Source organism: Balaenoptera physalus (assembly GCF_965194825.1).
Source record: "Balaenoptera physalus genome assembly, chromosome: 2".
Taxonomy (NCBI): Eukaryota; Metazoa; Chordata; class Mammalia; order Artiodactyla; family Balaenopteridae; genus Balaenoptera; species Balaenoptera physalus.
In genome coordinates this window covers 163,477,850-163,496,445 of record NC_138883.1, presented here as the reverse complement: position 1 = coordinate 163,496,445, position 18,596 = coordinate 163,477,850, and the positions used below count along the sequence as shown (strand labels likewise).

The window sequence follows — 18,596 nt, the reverse complement described above, 5'->3', positions numbered from 1 at the left end:
GTTGGGGTCAGTTACTAGAGCTGCATCAGTTTCCTTTGGTGGTGTTATGTTTGCCTGATTTTCATGATCCTTATCATCTTGCATTGGTGTCTATGCATTTTAAGGCACAAACACCACTTTCAGTCTTTACAGTGTGGTTTTAGCAGGTAAAGACCTTCTCTTGTTGGGTTCCTAGATGATGGGATTTGCTCTGGTATTGCAGTTAAGTGTGCTTGGAGCCAGATCATATGGCTGCTGCTGCAGGTATGGGCAGGCATGACTCCCAGCAGGTCTCTGGGCTGGCAGGATCACTCCTGGACCTCAGGTGAAAGTGGCTGGAGCCAGATAACAGGCTGATAAAAGGGTCCATAGCCAGACCAAGGTTGGAGGGCCTGCTACCCACAGCATAGATGTGGATCTCTACCTGGATCCCACAAAGGCACTATTGTCCATGGGTAGGATAGCTGCCAAATTATTGTTGCTGTGTGGTGTTACCAGTGGATTTTCTCCTATTCTGCCATCTTGCTGATGTCACTCTCTGAATGCTTTTTAAAACTATCTACTGAGATTTTAATTTTTATTGAAGTATAGTTGATTTACAGTATTGTGTTAGTTTCAGGTGTACAACAAAGTGATTCAGTTATACACACACAAACACACATCTTTTCGAATTAGAGTTTTCCTCTTTTCCAGATACATGCCCAGGGGTGGGATTGCTAGACCACATGTTAACTCTATTTTTAGATTTTCAAGGAACCTCCATACTTTTTTCCATAGTGGCTGCACCAACTTATATTCCCACCAACAGTGTAGGAGGGTTCCGTTTTCTCCACAACCACTCCAGCATTTATTATTTGTAGACTTTTTGATGACAGCCATTCTGACTGGCGTGCTGTGATACCTCATGTAGGTTTGATTTGCATTTCTCTAATAATTAGTGATGTTGAGCATCTTTTCACGTGCCTGTTGCCCATCTGTATGTCTTCTTTGGAGAAATGTCTATTTAGGACTTCTGCCCATTTTCTGATTGGGTTGCTTGTTTTATTAGTATTGGGATGTATGAGCTCTTTGTATATCCTGGAAATTAAGCCCTTGTTGGTCGCATTGTTTGCAAATATTTTCTCCCAGTCTGTAGGTCGTCTTTTTGTTTTGTTTAGAATTTTCTCCACTAGCTGATTAGAGTGTTGGATTTAATTACTAGATCTTCTCAATATTCTTGCATTCCATCTTTTCTTGTGTGTGTGCCAAACTCTGCCTGTCCTTTTAAATGTGTCCCTTATAAATGACCTATTTTGATGCAGCTTTTTTACTCCAATTACCATTTTTGTAACAGCTATTACATTAGGGCTTATTTCTCTATTATTTCTTATATATTATACTGTATTTTCTATTTATTATAATTTTACTTATATTTTCTAGAGTCAGTTTATTTCTGCCTTACACATGACTCTGCTAATGAACAATTTTTAATCTGGTTTCCTCGTTGGTCTGAACGACTCTTTCTAGAAGATGCACCATAGTCTGACACTCTTCTATCTAATCTTCCTTCCTTCATTCTCGTGTGTTAGACCTCCATCACAATTTCAAGGCTCTCCTTGCCAACATCTGCTCCATCTCTCCCTTATCTTTCACAAGCATTTTCTCCAATAAATCTAGCACAATTCTAATTCTGTCTTGAGACCTGCTTCACAGGAAACATTTTTATTTTGTCGTTGATCTCAGAGGAAATGCTTTCAATATTTTGTAATTAAGTATAATGTTTTCTGAGTTATTCTTTTTTGCAGATTCCCTTTGTCAGATAAAGACCTCCTCCCCTTCTATTATTAGTTTCTGAGTTGTTGTTTTTTTTAACATGACTATGTTTTGAATTTTATTTAATACTTATCTGCATCTATTAAGTTTATCAAATGATATTGTTCCTCAGTTCTGTAACATGGCAGATTGTACTAATTAATATTTTAAATTGTTTTCATTGAGGTATAACATAGTAAAGTAAGTAAAGGGCATAATCCAAAGTATACAGTTCAATGAATTGTCACATTTGTATATAACCATATATCTACCACCAAAATCAAAGTCAAGATATAGAACATTTCCATCACCACAGAAATTTTCCTTTTGCTCTTCCCAGTCATCACCCACTCTCACCCAAAACTAATCACCATTCTGATTTCAATCACCACTGATTATTTTGTCTATCTTGAACTTCACATGAATAGAATCATACAGTATGTACTCTTGTGTCTGTATTCTCTTAGTCAACATTAATTTGTGAGATTTATCCAAGTTGTTGCGTGTATCAGTAGTTCATTCTTTTTTCCTTTAATCACTGTTTTGTACTGCATTGTATAAACATATAATGAACACTTGGTTTGCTTCAAGTTGTTGACTGTCAGAAATAGAGGCGCTATGAAACAATCTGTACGTGACATCTGGTAGGCTTATGTACTCGTTTATCTAGGGTAAACACCTAGAAGTGAAATTGAAGGGCCGTAAGTTATGAATATGATTAAATTTACTAGATAATGCCAAACATTTTTTTACATTCCCACAAGCCACAAATGAAAGTTGCATTTGCTAGACGTTCTTGGGAATAGTCGATATTACCGTGTTTTTTCCATTTCAGCCACTCTGGTGTGTTTGAAGTAGCATGTAATTGCAGTCATGGTGTTAATATACATATCCCTGTTGCATAATTACATTGAGCATCATTTTCTATGTTTATTCATCATTTGGATCTCTTTAGTGACAGGGCTGTTCAGGTCTTTTGCCAATTTTTCAAAGTGGGTTAGTCTGCTTTTTACTTATTGATTGTAGGAATTCTTAACATATTCTGAATACAAATCTTTTATCACATGTATGTATTCCAAATTTTATTTCCCAGTATCTTGCTTGATTTTTCACTCTATTAATATTTCAATCAACAGAAGTTCTTAATTTTAGTGAAGACCAATTTATAATTTTTTAATTTATCTTTTTGTTTCCAATATTAGAAATTTCTGCCTACTTAAAGAAGATGCATTTCTCTAGTAGTAGTATGGTTCATTATTTCACATTTTGATTTCTGATTCTTCTCAAATTAATAATTATTCATGGTATTCAGAAGCACTAGAGTGCCTGATGACTGAGTCTAGGTAAATTCAACTGGCAGATTCACTCAGTCTGTATTTTTTAAAGAGCCTCTTTCATAGTGGATGTTCTTTGATGAGCATTAAATGTGATACTACACACTGTGGGACCTGTGAGTTTATCTGATTCTTTTTAAACTTCTTTTTCCCACTCTATATTTTCTCTTTCTAGGCTTCTGACCAACCAGAGAAGTCATTCACTACTACCAATGAGCAAGTATTCTTACCTCAGGCTACTTCTCTTTACATACTAAGTGGACGAGCACATACAACCTGAGCTCTGACCTTTGGGAGGATTTCTCCTTGGAGGATTACCTGTCTTTCAGCACCACCTGAGTATGGAGTTAGAATATAGCAACAATCCATTTTTAACTTGCGTCCATATACAAGGTGATCCTTCCATGAATCTTGTTTGGCTTTTTTCCTCTTCCATCAGCTAGACATAAGGGACTCTCCCACCTTCTGACTGACGTATCTATGGATGTGATCTGAGGAGGTGCTGATGGTGGATGACACGGAGGTCTGAGTCATCAGCTCATTCAGCTTAATTTGAGCCCTCTGGCCTTACTCATGCCCTATTTTGGATGCACGGCAGCTACCCTAGAATAGATTGCTATTGGACCCACCTGTCATTTTAATGTGAATCATCTGACAAAACCCAGATTATGATTAACAGGTATAGTTTCATAGAAACTTGATGTCCCACAGACAGTAGTTCTCTATCAAGGTCCATTTTTTTATGTCAGCCTTGCCCTAAGGATATAGATGTTTATTCTGCTACTTGAGCTTGCCATAAACTCCATATTCATCTTTCCAACCACTTCATATAATAGAGCCTATCAGTTCATAGGATTCAAGCATCTTGTCTGCTTCACCCTAGACTGCACCTGCACCAGAGCTCTTTCCTGAGTGAGTCCATTCAAAGATGGCAGCATCACCTGGTATATGGGTCAGGTGAGTATTTCCAAGTTTCAAATATGCATCCTCCAGAACCCAAATATGATTACCAGGCACTTTCTTTTATTCTTCATTGTGAGATTTGTGAAATGTAATAATTTGTCTTTCACTTTTGAGGGGATATCTTAGCATGCCCCTAATAACTTTACTGATTTGCTTTGCCACTGAATATTTATAGGGTTTGTCTCCCACCCCCTGGAGTACATATGGCTATGAAGGCATCCAATGTACTGTGATCTCTTAACCATCTGAAATAATGAACTTAGTTCTGAAGACACAGTGAGCTGATGTGATATTTATCAGCATGTCCAACTGGATCACATCTCTTCAGATGTTTATGAGAGAGTGAGAGAGTAAACACTGCCATGTAGATGTATACTATTGTCCATCCCAAGTGGATGCAAATTATTTCTGATCTTTTCTGGTAAAAATGAAAAAAGAGCACATATAGTGGCCATGTACCAGAGGCCATGAAAATCTGCTCTAGCAAATATATCACATCTGTCATAGCAACTACCAGTGTACCTACTAGTTGAGTCTAGTAAGGGCAAACTGGCAAATTAAACAACATATGATGAAGATCACCATGCCTGCATCCTTTGAGTTATTAAGGTTTACATTAATTTCTGCTGTTACCCTTGAGATACAATAGGTTTTTAAAACTTACTATCTTAGATGGGTCTGTAGCAGTTTCAGAGGCCTCTATTTGGCCTTACCCACTGTTATTTGTGTTCTGTTATTGCTGTAACAAATTACCACAGAGTTAGCATTTAAACAACAAAAATTTATTACCTTGCAGTGCTGTAGACTAGAAGTCCAACACAGGTTGCACTAGACCAAAAACCAGGTGTCAGCAGTCCTGTGTTCCTTTCTGGAGGCTCTACCAGAGAATCCATTTCCTTGCCTTTTTGGGCTTCTATATGCTACTCACATTTCCTTGGCTTATGGCCCCTTTCCTCCATCTTCAAAAAAATGTATCTTTCTGACCGTTTTCCCATAAACACATTTCTCTCTGGCCCTCTTCTGGTGAGAGCTCTGTTTCTGGATGCCTTCTCACATGGCCTTTCCTTAGGGCATGTGGACAAACAGTGAGAGAGCTCTGGTCTCTCCTCATGCGGACACTAATCTTATCAGATCAGGGTCCTACCTGTATGACCTCATTTAACCTTAGTTATTTCCATAAATGCCCAATCTCTGAATTCAGTCACATAGGGTTTGGAGGACACAAACATTCAGTCCATAATATCTAGGATGAACTGTGGTTATTAATAACGTATCAATATTGGTTCATTAATTAGGACAAGTGTACCTTACTAATATGATATTATTAAAGAAGAATATTAATCATGCCTTTTTATTTTCTGTATTTTTGATGCTTTGACATCTGGGGCCCTCCCAGGGCTAACCAATTCCTAGAGCTGATAACTCACCTGAGAGCACTGTTCAAATACAAAGTAACCAATCCAGAGCCCACACCCAAATAATCTGCTTTACCAGGCCCTCTGATAATTGAGTCATTTAATTCTAAAATAATGTGTTTTCTGTTGTAATATCTAATTTTATTTGTCTTCATTTTTTATCTTAATGTAGCTAAGGGTTAGTCAATTTTGTTGACCTATTCAAAAAACCAACTTTTAGTTTCATTTTTTTTCTATTGGTTTTCTATTCTCTGTCATATTGAGGTATAATTGATAAAACTTAATATATTTAAGGTGCACAACATGTTTTATATATGTACACATCATGAAATGATTACTATGTTAGGTACCTGTATACTTATAATTGCTGTATCTTTCTGACCTTATCTTTATATAATGTTTTTCTTGTTTTGGTCTTAAAGTCTATTTTGTCTGACATAAGTACGGCCACTCTTGTTCTTTTTTAGTTGCATTTACATGGAGTATCTTTTTCCATCCTTTTACTTGCAGCATATGTATGTCCTAAGATCAAAAGTGAGTCTCTCGTACATGGCATATAGTTGAATTTTGTTCTTTTCTCCATTCAGCAAATCTGTATCTTTTGATTGGTACATTTAAACTCTTTACATTTAAAGTAATTACTGATAGAGTAGCGCTTACTGTTTCCATTTTGTTAATTCTTTTCTATATGACTTAGAGCATTTTTGTCCCTCTTCTCTTGCTGCCTTAATTGATGTTTCATTGATTTTTTTTTTTCGTATGTACATGCTTTGATTCCCTTAATTTCTTGTATCTTCTATAGATATTTTTTAAATTGAAGTATAGTTCATTTACAATGTTGTCTTAGTTTCATTTGTACAGCAGAGTGATTCAGTTTTACATATGTATTATTTTCCACTATAGCTTATTATAAGATATTGAATACAGTAGGTGCTATACAGCAGGTCTTTGTTGTTTACTGATTTTATATATACTAGTGTGTATATGTTAATCCCAAACTCCTCCAAATCCCCTTTGGTAACTGTAAATTTGTTTTCTGTGTCTGTGGGTCTATTCCTCTTTTGTAAATAAGTTCATTTGTATAATTTTTTTACAATCCAGGTATAAGGGATATCATGTATTTGTCTTTGTCTGACTTACTTAGTATGATAATGTCTAGTTCCATCCATGTTGATGCAAATGGCATTATTTCATTCTTTTTTATGACTGAGTAGTATTCCATTGTGTACATGGGTGTGTGTATATCTTTTCAGATTGGAGTTTTCTCCGGATATATGCACAGATGTGGAATTACTGGATCATATGGTAACTCTATTTTTAGTTTCTTAAGGAACGTCTATACTGTTTTCCTAGTGGCTGCACCAATTTACATTCACACTAACAGTGTAGGAGGATTCCCTTTTCTCCACATTCTCTCCAGCATTTCTTTGTAGACTTTTTAATGATGGCCACTCTGACCACAGTGAGGTGATACCTCACTGTAGTTTTCATTTGCATTTCTCTTAATAATTACTTACGTTGAACATTTTTTCATGTGCCTGTTGGCTATCTGAATGTCTTCTCTGGAGAGATATCTAGGTAGTTCTTCTGCCCATTTTTTGATTGGGTTTTTTGTTTTTTTATAAGCTGTATGAGACATTTTTATATTTTTGAAAATAATCCCTTATCAGTAGGATCATTTGCAAATATTTTCTCCCAGTCCATAGGTTGTCTTTCCATTTTCTTTATAGATTCCTTTGCTGTGTAAAACTTTTTAAGTTTAATTAATCCCATCTATTTATTTTTGCTTTTATTTCCACTACTCTAGAAGATGGATGCAACAAAGTTATTGCTGCAATTTGTGTCAAAGAGTGTTCTGCCTATGTTTTCCTCTAGGAGTTTTACAGTATCCAGTGCTACATTTAGGTCTTTAATCCATTATGAGTTTATTTTTCTATATGGTGTTTGTTAGAGAATGTTCTAATTTCATTCTTTTACATGTAAATGTCCAGTTTTCCCAGCACCACTTATTGAAGAGACTATCTTTTCTCTATTGTATATTCTTGCATCCTTTGTCATAGATTAATTGACCATAAGTGCGTATATTTATTTCTGGGCTTTCTATCCTGTTCCATTGATCTATATGTCTCTGTGCCAGTACCATACTCTTTTGATTACTGTAGCTTTGTAGTATAGTCTGAAGTCAGGGAGCAGGATTCCTCCAGCTCCGTTCTTCGTTCTCCAGATTGCTGTGGCTATTCAGGGTCTTTGGTGTTGCCACACAAATTAAAAAATACTTTGTTCTAGTTCTGTGAAAAATGCCATTGGTAATTTCATAGGAATTGCACTGAATTTTTAGATTGCCTTTGGTAGTATAGTCATTTTGACAATATTGATTCTTCCAATCCAAGAACACAGTATATCTTTTCATCTGTTTGTGTCATCTTCGATTTCATCAGCGTGTTATAGTTTTTGGAGTACAGGTCTTCTTGCCTCCTTAGGGAGGTTTATTCCTAGGAATTTATTCTTTTTGATGCGATGGTAAATGAGATTGTTTCTTTAATTTCTCTGATACTTTGTTGTTAGTGTATAGAAATGCAACATATTTCTGTATATTAATTTTGTATCCAGCAAGTTTACTGAATTTATTGATGAGCTCTACTAGTTTTCTGATAGCATTATGTCATCTGCAGTTAGTTTTACTTCTTTTCCAATTTGGATTCTTTTTTTCTTCTTCTTCTTCTGATTGCTGTGGCTAAGGCTTCCAAAACTATGTTGAATAAAATTGGCGAGAGCAGGCATCCCTGTTTTGTTCCTGATCTTAGAGGAAATGCTTTCAGCTTTTCACTGTTGAGTATGATGTTAGCTGTGGGTTTGTCAAATACGGCCTTTATTATGTAGAGGTATGTTTCCCCCTATGCCCACTTTCTGGAGAGTTTTATTATAAGTGGATGTTGAATTTTATCAAAAGCTTTTTCTGCATCTATTGAGATGATCATATGGTTTTTATTCTTCAATTTGTTAATGTAGTGTATCACTCTGATTGATTTGCAGATATTGAAAAATCCTTGCATCCCTGGGATAAATCCCCCTTGATGATGGTATATAATCCAATGTATTGTTAGAATCAGTTTGCTAATATTTTGTTGATGATTTCTGCATCTATGTTCATCGGTGATATTGGCCTGTAATTTTATTTTTTGTGACAGCTTTGTCTGGTTTTGGTATCAGGATAATGGCCTCACAGAATGAGTTCGGAAGTGCTCCTTCCTCTGCAAATTTTTTGGAATAGTTTGAGAAGGATAGGCATTAACTCTCTTCTCTAAATGTTTGGTAGAATTTACCTATGAAGCTATCTGGTCCTGGACTTTTGCTTGTTGACAGTTTTCAAATTACTGTCAATTTCAATTCTGGTAATTTGTTCATATTTTCTATTTCTTCTTGGCTCAAGAATTTGTCCATTTCTTCTAGGTTCTCCATTTTTATTGGCATATAGTTGCTTGTAGTAGTCTGTTATGATCCTTGGTATTTCTGTGGTGTCCACTGTAACTTCTTTTTCATTTCTGATTTCATTGATTTTGGCCCTTTCCCTTTTTTTCCTTGATGACCCTGGCTAAAGGTTTATCAATTTTGGTTATCTTTTCAAAGAACCAGCTTTTAGTTTCATTGATCTTTTCTACTGTTTTTTAAATCTCTATTTCATTTATTTATTTCTGGTTTGACCTTTCTGATTTCGTTCCTTCTACTAACTTCGGGTTTTGTTTGTTCTTTCTTCTCTAGTTGCTTTAGGTGTAAGGTTAGGTTATTTGAGATTTTTTCTTATGTCCAGAGGCAAGCTTGTATTGCTATGAACTTCCCTCTGTAGAACTGCTTTCCGTGCATCTCGTAAGTTTTGGATAGTCGTGTTTTCATTTTCATTTGTTTCTGGGTATTTTCTTTAACTTCCTCTTTGATTTCTTCAGTGAGCCATTGGTTGTTTATTAACATATTGTTAAGCCTCCACGTGTTGTTGTTGTTTTTTTTTAAGTTTCTTTTTTTTTTTTCTGTTTGCTGTGCCACATGGCTTGTGGGATCTTAGTTCCCCAACCAGGAATCGAAATCATGCTCTTGGCAGTGAAAACTCAGAGTCCTAACCACTGGACCACCAGGTAATTCCCGTTTTTGTTTTTTTTCTTGTAGTTGATTTCTAGCCTCATAGTGTTGGGGTCAGAAAAGATGCCTGATGATTTTTCTTAAATTTACCGAGGTTTGCTCGGAGGCTGAGCATGTGATCTATCCTGGAGAATGTTCCATGTGCACTTGAAAAGAATATATTCTTCTGCTTTTGGATGGAATGCTCTATAAATATCAGTTAAGCCCATCAGGTCTAAAGTGTCACTTAAGGCCTGTGTTTCTTTATTGATTTTGTCGGGATGATCTGTCATTGATGTAAGTGGGGTGTTACAGTCCCTCACTATTATTGTGTTACTGTCAATTTCTCCTTTTATGTCTTTAACATTCATCTTATATGTTGAGGTGCTCCTATGTTGGGTGCATATATATACTTACAACTGTATCTTCTTGGATTGATCCATTGATCATAATGTAGTGTCCTTCTATGTCTCTTTTAACAGTCTTTATTTTAAAGTCTATTTTATCTGAGTATTGCTACTCTGGCTTTCTTTTGATTTCCATTTGCATGGTATACTTTTTCCATCCCCTCACTCTCCATCTGTGTATCTAGGTCTGAAGTGAGTCTCTTGTAGGCAGCAAATATTTGGGTATTGTTTTTGTATCCATTCAGCGAGCCTGTGTCTTTTGGTTTTGGAACATTTAGTCCCTTTACATTTAAGGTAACTATCGATACGTATCTTCTTACTGCAATTTTGTTAATTGTTTTGGATTTGTTTTGTTTTTGTAGCTTTTTTTCCCCTTTCTTCTTTTGTTCTCTTGTGATTTGATGACTATCTTTAGTGTTATGTTTGGATCCCGTTTTCTTTTTGTGTCTATATCTATTATAGATTTTTGTTTTGCAGTTACCATGAGGTTTTTCTATAGCAGTCTATATTGATACATGCTTGTTTTAAGTTGCTGACCTCTTAATTTCAAATACATTTTAGATATTCTGCATTTGTACTCTTCTCCCCTCAAAATTACTGTTTTTGATATTATATTTTAAGTCTATCTTTTGGGTGTGTATGCCTTAACTGCTTATTTTGCATACAAATAATTGTACTACTTTTGTCTTTTAACCCCACTAGCTTTGTGTGTGGATGATTTACTACCTTTACTGTATGCTTGCCTTAGTAGCGAGCTTTTCCATTTCATAATTTTCTTGTTTCTAGCCGTGGCCTTTTCTTTGCTGCCTAGAGAAGTTCCTTTAGCATTTTTTGTAAAGCTTGTTTGGTGGTGAACTTTTAGCTTTTGCTTCTCTGTAAAGCTTTGATTTCTCCATCAAATCTGAACAAGAGCCTTACTGAGTAGAGTGTTCTTGGTTGTAGGTTTTTCTCTTTCATTACTTAAAGTATATCATTGCCACTCCCTTCTGGCCTGCAAGGTTTCTGCTGAAAAATCAGCTGATAGCCTTATGGGAGTTCCCTTGTATGTTGTTACTCTTAATATTCTTTTAGTCATTTTGATTGATTACACTGTGTCTGCTGTGTTCCTCTGTGGGTTAATCCTGTATGGAACTCTCCACAATTCCTGGACTTGGGTGACAGTTTCCTCCCCCCAGGTTAGAGAAGTTTTCAGCTATTATTTCTTCAAATATTTTCTCAAGCCTTTCTCTTCTCCTTTTGGGACCCTGATCATGCAAATATTAGCGTGCTGTATGTTGTCCCAGAGGTCTCTTAAACTGTCCTCATTTCTCTTCATTTTTTCTTTGTTCAGCAGCAGTGATTTCCACTACTTTGTCTTCCAGCTCACTGATCTGGTCCTCTGCCTCATTTAGTCTATTATTGATACCATGTAGTGTATTTTTCATTTCAGTTATTGTATTCTTTGTTTGGTTGTTATATTTTCCAATTATTTGTTAAAAACTTCTAATTTCTCACTCTGTGCATCCATTCTCCTCACGAGTTCTTTGATCATCTTTATGACCATTACTCCAAATTGTTTCCTGTGTAGATTGCCTATCTATCTCTACATCACTTAGTTGTTCTTCTGCAGTTTTATCTTGTTCCTTTCTCTGAAACATATTCCTTTGTGACCTCATTTTGTCTAAATAGTTACTTGTATTTTTATGTGTGTGGTAGGTTGGTTATGTTTGACCTTGGAGAAATGGCCCTCTATAGGAGACAACCTATGCGTCCCAGAAGTGCACTCTCCTCTCTTCACCCAAGGGAAGGGGGCCAGCTGGTCCCAGGGTGGTCCCTGGCATTCATTTGTGGACTCAGTCTGAAGGCTGCTGGACTATAGTTTTCTTGCTTCTGGTTTCTGCTCACTGGTGGGTGAGGCTAGTCTAGAGACTTCTGCAGGATTCCTGGTGGGAAGGACCGGTGCCTGCACCCTGGTGGATGGAGATGAGTCTTGGTCCTCTGGGGGGCAAGGCGATGTCTAGCAGTGTGTCTAGAGGTGGCTGTGTGCTCATGAAGTCTTTAGGCAGCCTGTCTGATGGGTGGCACTTTTTCCAGGAGAGCTCATGCAGATGAACGCTCACTGATATACCTGCCACCAGTGTCTAAGTCCCCAGGGTGGGCCACAGCTGCACCCCGACTCCCCAGGAGACCCTCTTAAGACCATCAGGTATGTCTGGCCCAGGCTCCTATCAAACTACTGCTTTTGCCCTTGGTCCCAGTGCGCATGAGGTTTTATGTGTACTCTTTTAATAGTGAAGTCTGTTTTCCCCAATCCTGTGTAGCTTCTGCACTCAAGCCCTGCTGGCCTTCATATCCAAATGCTCTGGGGGCTTCTTTTCCCAGTGCCAGACCCCCCAGGCTAGGGGGCCTGATGTGGGACTCAGAACTCTCACTCCTGTCAGAGAATCTCTCTAATACAATTATGCTCCAGTTGGTGGGTCACCCGCCTGGGGGACATGGGATTTGATTATATCATGGATCAGCCCCTCCTATGTGTCATTTTCATTATGTCTTTATGTCTTTAATTGCAGGGGATCTTTCTGGTAGGTTTCAGTCTTTTTCAACAATGATCGTTCTGCAGAGTGTTGGATTTTGGTGTGCTCCTGAGTGGGGGTGAGCTTAGGGTACTTCTATTCTGCCATCTTGGCCACTCTATAACTATTTTCTTTATGGTATCACGGACTACATCAAACATCTTAAAGTTTGAAATAGTAATGGTCAGGAGAAAGTGTCAAAATGGCAGCATAGAAAGACACGAGCTCACCCCTTCTTACAAAAACACCAAAAGCACAACTAACTTCTAAGTAACCACTTACAAAAAAATGCTGGAACTTAACAAAAAAGATAACCTACATTCACAATGAAAGAAGAAACCACAATGAGACAGTAGGAGGGTGATAAAATCAACTCCCGTACTTGCTAGGTGGGCAATGCATAAAGTGGAAAATAATTATACCACAGAAGTTCTCCCACTGGAATGAAAGTCCTGAGGCCCACGTCAGGCTTCCCAGCCTTGAGGTCTGGCAACAGGAGGAGGAGACCCCAGAGGATCTGGCTTCGAAGACCGGTGAGGTTTGGTCACAGGAATTCCACAGGACTGGGGGAAACAAAAACTCTACTCCTAGAGGGCACACACAAGGTCTCCTGCACACCAGGACCCAGGGAAAAAAGCAGTGACTTCATAAGAGACTAGGCCAAACCCACCTACTAGTATTGGAGGGTCTCCAGCAGAGCCGGGGGTGGCTGTGGCCCACTGCAGGGACAAGACACTGGCAGCGGTAGTTCTTGGGAGTACTCATTGGCATTAGCTCTCCTGGAAGCCACTATTTTCTCCCAAAGACCCAGCTCCACCCAACAGCCTGTAGGCTCCAGTGCTGGGACACCTTAGGCCAAACAACCAAGGAACAAGACCCAGCTCCAACCACCAGTGGGCAGGAATCAGTCCTTCCTTCCCACTGGGAAGCCTGCACAAGCCTCTTTAACAGCCTCATCCACCAGAGGGCAGACAGCAGAAGGAAGAAGAACTACAATTCTGGAGCCTGCAGAACAGAAACCTCAATCAAAGTTACACAAAATGACATGGCAGAGGAATATGTCCCAGGTGAAGTAACAAAACCCCAGAAGAACAACTAAGTGAATTGGAGATAGCCAATCTACTGGAAAATGATCCAAGATCTCAGAAAAAGAATGGAGGCACAGATCGAGAGGATACAAGAAATGTTTAACAAAGCAGAACTAAGGAACAAACAGATGAACAATACAATAACTTAAATGAAAAATACACTAGAAGGAATCGATAGCAGAATAACTGAGGCAGAAAAACTGATGTGAGCTGGAAGACATAATGGTGGAAATTACTGCCGCAGAACAGAATAAAGAAAAAAGAATGAAAAGAAATGAAGACAGTATTAGAGACCTCTGGGACAACATTAAAACACCAACATCTGTATGCTAGGGGTCCCAGAAGGAGAAGAGAGAAAGGACCTGAGAAAATATTTGAAGAGGTAATAGCTGAAAACCTCCCTAATATAGGAAAGGAAGCAGTCACCCAAGTCCAGGAAGTGCAGAGTCCCAAGGAAGAACATGCCGAGACACATAGTAATCAAGTTGACAAAAATTAAAGACAAAGAAAAAATATTAAAAGCAACAAGGGAAAAGCAACAAGGAACTCCCATAAGGTTATCAGCTGATTTCTCAGCAGAAACTCCACAGGGCAAAAGGGAGTGGCACAATATATTTAAAGTGATGAAAGGGAAGAACCTACAACCAAGAATACTCTACCCAGCAAGTTTCTCATTCAGATTCGAAGGAAAAATCAAAAAGCTTTACAGACAAGCAAAAGCTAAGAGAATTCAGCACCACCAGACCAGCTTTGCAACAAATGCTAAAGGAAATTCTCTAAGCAGAAAAGGCCACAACTAGAAACAAGAAAATTACGATTGGAAAAGCTCACAGCTAAAGGCAAATATATAATAAAGGTAGGAAATCATCTGCACACAAATATGATATCAAAACCAGCAATTGTGAGAAGAGGAGAACACAAACGCAGGATATTGAAAATGCATCTAAAATTAAAAGACCAACAACTTACAACAATCTTGATTATACACAGATGGCTATATCTAAACCTCATGATAACTGCAAACCAAAAATCTACAATAGATAAACACACACACAAAAGAAAAAGGAATCCAAACATAACACTAAAATTAGTCATCAAATCACAAGAGAACGAAAGAGGAAGAGAAGAAAGACCTACAAGAACAAATCCAAAACAATTAACAAAATGGCAATAAGAACATACACATTGATAAATACCTTAAATGTAAATGGATTAAATGCTCTGAGCAAAAGACATAAACTGGCTGAATGGATACAAAAACAAGGCCCATATATATGATGTCTACACGAGACCCACTTCTGATCTAGGGACACATACAGACTGAAAGTGAGGGGATGGAAAAAGGTATTCCACGCAAATAGAAATCAAAAGAAAGTTGGAGTAGCAATACTCCTATTAGATAAAATAGGCTTTAAAATAAAGACTTATAAGGACAAAGAAGGACACTACATAATGATCAAGGCATCAATCCAAGAAGAAGATATAACAATTGTAAATATATATGCACCAAACATAGGAGCACCTCAATATATAAGGCAAATATTGAGTTGGCCAAAAAGTTCGTTCGCATTTTTCTGTAATATCTTATGGAAAAACCTGAACGAACTTTTTAGCCAACCCAATACTAACATCCATAAAGGGAGAAATTGACAGTAACACAATAACAGTGGGGGACTTTAACACCCCACTTTCATCAATGGACAGGTCATCCAGACAGAAAATCAAAAAGGAAACACAGGCCTAGATGACACATTAGACCAGATGGACTTAACTGATATTTATAGAGCATTCCATCCAAAAGCAGCAGAATACACATTCTTCTCATGTGCACATAGAACATTCTCCAGGAGTGATCACATGCTGGGCCACACATCGAGCCCCAGTAAATTTAAGAAAATTTAAATCATATCAAGCATCTTTTCATATCACAATGCCATGAGATTAGAAATCAACTACAAGAAAAAGAAAAAAACTGTAAAAAACACAGACACATGGAGGCTAAACAATGTGCTACTAAACAACCAATGCCTCACTGAAGAAATCAAAGAGGAAACCAAAAAATACCTAGAGACAATCAAAATGAAAGCATGACAATCCAAAACCTATGCGACACAGTAAAAGAACTTCTAAGAGGGAAGTTTATAGCAATATAATCTTACCTCCAGAAACAAGAAAAATCACAAATAAAAAACCTAATGTCACACCTAAAGCAACCAGTGAAAGAACAACAAACAAAACCCAAAGTTAGTAGAAGGAAAGAAATCATAAAGATCAGAGGAGAAATAAATGAAACAAAAGTGAAGAATAGAAAATATCAATGAAACTAAAAGCTGGTTCTTTGAAAAGATAAATGAAATTGATAAACCTTTAGCAAGACTCATCAAGAAAAAAAAGGAGAGGGCCCCAATCAATAAAATTAGAAATGAAAAAGAAGTTACAGTGGACACCACAGAAATACAAAGGTTCATAAGAGACTATTATAAGTATAAGCCAATCAAATGGACAACCTGGAAGAAATGGACAAGTTCTTAGAAAGGTACAGTCTCCCAAGGCTGAACCAGAAGAAATAAAAAATATGAACAGACCAATCGCAAATACTGAAATTGAAACTGTGATTTTAACAAACAAAAGTCCAGGATCAGATGGCTTCACAGTCAAATTCTATCAAACATTTAGAGAAGAGTTACACCTATCCTTCTGAAACTATTCCAAAAAAATCACAAAGGAAGGACTACTCCCAAACTCATTTTATGAGGCCACCATCACCCTGATACCAAAACAAGTTAAAGATACCATAAAAAAAGAAAGTTACAGGCCAGTTATCACTGATGAACACAGACGCAAAAATCCTCAACAAAATACTAGCAATCTGAATCCAACAATACATTAAAAGGATCATACACCATGATCAAGTGGGATTTATCCCAGGGATTCAAGGATTTTTCAATATACGCAAATCAATTGGTATGATACACCACATCAACAAATCAAAGAATAAAAGCCACATGACCATCTCAATATATGCAGAGAAAGCTTTTGAAAAAGTTCAAAACTCTCCAGCAAGTGAGCATAGAGGGAACATACCTCAACATAATTAAGACCATGCATGACAAACCTACAGCTAACATCATACTCAGTGGTGAAAAAGCTGAAAGCATTTCCTCCAAGATCAGGAACAAGACAAGGATGTCCTCTCTCACCACTTTTATTGAACACAGGTTTGGAAGTCCTAGTCAAGGCAATCAGAGAAGAAAAATAAAAGGAATCCAAATTGGAAAAGAAGAAGTAAAACTGTCACTGTTCGCAGATGACATGAAACTATACATAGAAAATCCTAAAGATGCTACCAGAAAACTACTAGAGCTCATCAATAAATTCAGTAAAGTTGCAGGATAAAAAATTAATAAGCAGAAATCTGTTGCACTAACAATGAAAGATCAAAACGAGAAGTTAAAGAAACAATCCCATTTACCATTTCATCAAAAAGAATAAAATATCTATGAATAACCTACCTAAGGAAACAAAAGACCTGTACTCTGAAAACTATAAGACACTGATGAAAGAAATCGAAGATGGCACAAAGAGATGGAAAGGTAAACCATGTTCTTAGATTGGAGGAATCAATACTGTCAAAATGACTACACTACCTGAGGCAATCTACAGATTCAATGCAATTGCTATCAAATTACCAGTGGCATTTTTCACAGAACTAGAACAAAAAAATCTAAAACTTTGTGTGGAGACACAAAAGACCCCACATAGCCAAAGCAATCATGAGAAAGAAAAACGGTGCTGGAAGAACCAGGCTCCCTGACTTCAGACTATACTACAAAGCTACAGTCATCAAAATAGTATGGTACTGGCACAAAAACATATATAGATCCATGGAACAGGACAGAAGGCCCAGAAATAAACCCACGCACCTATGGTCAATTAATCTATGACAAAGGAAGCAAGACTATACAATGGAGGAAAGACAGTCTCTTCAATAAACGGTTCTGGGAAAACTGGACAGCTACACCTAAAGGAATGAAATTAGAACATTCTTTAACACCATACACAAAAATAAACTCAAAATGGATTAAAGACTTAAATGTAAGACCAGGTACTGTAAAACTCTCAGAGGAAAACATAAACAGAACACTTTTTGACATAAATTGCAGCCATCTTTTTTGATCTGTCTCCTAGAGTAATGGAACTAAAAACAAAAATAAACAGATGGGACCTAATTAAACTCAAAAGCTTTTGCACAGCAAAGCAAACCATAAATTAAATGAAAAGACAACCCACAGAATGGTACAAAATGTTTGCAAAAGATGCTACCATCAAGAGATTAGTCTTCAAAATTTACAAACAGCACAGTGTCAAAAAAAACCAAACAACCCAATCAAAAAATGGGCAGAAGACCTAAATAGACATTTCTCCAAAGAAGACTTACAGGTGGTCAAGAGGCACATGAAAAGATGCTCAACACCACTAATTATTAGAGACATGCAAATCAAAACTACAATGAGATATCACCTCACACCAGTCAGAATGGCCATCATCAAAAAATCTACAAACAATAAATGCTGAAGAGGGTGTGGAGAAAAGGGAACCCTCCTGCACTGTTGGTGGGAATGTAAATTGATACAGACACTATGGAGAACTGTATGGAGGTTCTTTATAAAACTAAAAATAGAGCTACCATAGGATCCAGCAATCCCACTCCTGGGCATATATCTGGAGAAAAACATAGTTCAAAAGGATAGATGCTCCCCAGTGTTCACTGCAGCACTGTTTACAATAGCCAGGAAATGGAAGCAACCTGAATGTCCATCGACAGCTGAATGGATAAAGAAGATGTGGTACATATTACGCAGACATTAAAAAGAATGAAATAATGCCATTTGCAGCAACAGGGATGGACATGGAGATTATCATACTAAGTGAAGTAAGTCAGACAGAGAAAGACAAT

General features: G+C 37.3%; 2 long non-coding RNA genes across 2 annotated transcripts in view; both read right to left on the bottom strand.

The window, feature by feature from the left end:
• LOC309655049 overlaps positions 1-9,283 on the bottom strand; it is a 142,262-nt gene extending 132,979 nt beyond the window's left edge. The window contains exon 1 of the long non-coding RNA XR_014260581.1: positions 9,185-9,283. This is a non-coding gene — a long non-coding RNA (uncharacterized lncRNA). The remainder of the gene's footprint in view (positions 1-9,184) is intronic.
• Positions 1-18,596, bottom strand: part of LOC309655070 — a 448,619-nt gene that overhangs the window by 418,065 nt on the left and 11,958 nt on the right. The window lies entirely within an intron of this gene.